Here is a 1,738-nt window from a genome sequence, read left to right on the forward strand (position 1 = left end):
TTTAAACCACCAGGTCCAGGACGCGAACCGCGGTAAACTACATGGGAGTCCAGCGACATAGCCATTACGCTAACTGCTGGTTCTCCCCTATTATTTCTTAAAGCGGATTCTGACAGTAGCATTACCAGGTCAAAAACACTAAGAATTTTAAAAGGCTATGTGTGTGTGTGTGTGTGTGTGTGTGTGTGTGTGTGTGTGCTCATGCACACGTGCAATCATTTACCATTTATGAGAGTGCGGTGGAGTTCCTAGACTCTCTCTATGGACTCCTAACTGCAAAGCTCCAGTCTGGACACCTGGCAGTCGTTCTCAACTTCCTCCCTCCTGCCTGCTTCCGTCTCACCCCAGGGGCACAGGACCCGCTTTAATCAATGATCTGTCAGAAGTCTGCACTTCTAGGAAAGCATCTAGCCCAGGTAGGCAGAAATGCTCAGGGGAAGTCTTCAGTCTCTCTCTCTCCCTCTCCCCTCTCCCTCCTCCACCCCCATGACTACCTTCTACCGATTACCTTAGAAAGCCACAGAGGGCAGGACACCTAGGAGATGGTCACTCTGCAGCCAAGAGCAAAGGGCCCAAGGGGTGACAGAGACAGAGGGCAAGGTCCGGGCCTTACTGGTGACCCCAACCTAGCCACCCCGCTCTGGGCCTCCCAGGCCTGCTGTCCCCTCGGTAGAAGTGGTCAGTGCTTCTCAGACTCCTGTCACTCACAGCCAGGTCCCTCCTGCATGAGACATAGGTGACACTCCCCAAGTCACAGTCCCAGTGCCAGGGTCTTGAGGGATGCTCACTGTGCAATGGGAAGAAAATTCAACCAAAAATGACAGAAACGGGCTTTTTTTTTAGACAGGCTCTCACGGTTCCAATGCTCCTGCCTCACCTTCCCAACTGGGATTACACACGACAACACTCCTGGCTTTTTTTTCTTGCTATGTCACTGAGATTATAGCTACATGTCACCACGCCAGGTCTTTAGATCATACTGGGCCTCTCGTGTGGTCCCAGCCCGGGAAGCACAGCTTTAGTAGCGACGGCTGTCACTGGCTGAACCCGGTCTCTTCTCCCCAGCTCCCTTCTAACGCCCCGTCAGTGGGAGGAGCTCATGCGTCCTGCCCAGGCGTCTCCATCACGTGGACCAAGGAACCCGAGGTAGGTGATGAAGGAACGCCAGGTAGGTGACGACACGACACAGAGGGGATCATTACTATCTCACTGCGGAAGCAGGTGAGCAGACAGTTCAGGCTGAGGCAAGATTCTGAAAACAGTAAGTTTCCAGGTGAGGCATTTCCTGGCCAGCAGATCTGGACATAACCACCAGCTCAGAGGTAAGCCCAGTGAAGCCCCACCTGAGTGACCAAGCCTGCCACCCCTCAGACACAGGAGGGACAATAACGATAGTGGCCTTAAGACACTGAGCTTGAAGTGCTACATTACGCTGTTTGATAGAATAAATCAATTTCGAGATTAAAATGATAGAGTAAAAGAATGTACCTAGGGCCACTAGGTGGCATAGTGGTTAGGGTGCTGGATCCCACATGTCCAACTCCACGATTTGAATCCTGGACCCAGTGGCTTGAAAGACACATGGGACTGAAACCAGCAGATGGCATGGTGCTTATGTTGCTGGACTCCCATGTAGTCAACCGCAGTTTGAGTCCCAGACCCAGTGGCTTAAAACTCACTCTGGGCACGTGTGTCTAAGTGCCCAAAATCCTGTTAGACGAATGGAATAGAAAGGACT

This window comes from Tupaia chinensis, unplaced genomic scaffold (genome assembly GCF_000334495.1).
Source record: "Tupaia chinensis unplaced genomic scaffold, TupChi_1.0 Scaffold142716_1, whole genome shotgun sequence".
NCBI lineage: Eukaryota > Metazoa > Chordata > Mammalia > Scandentia > Tupaiidae > Tupaia > Tupaia belangeri.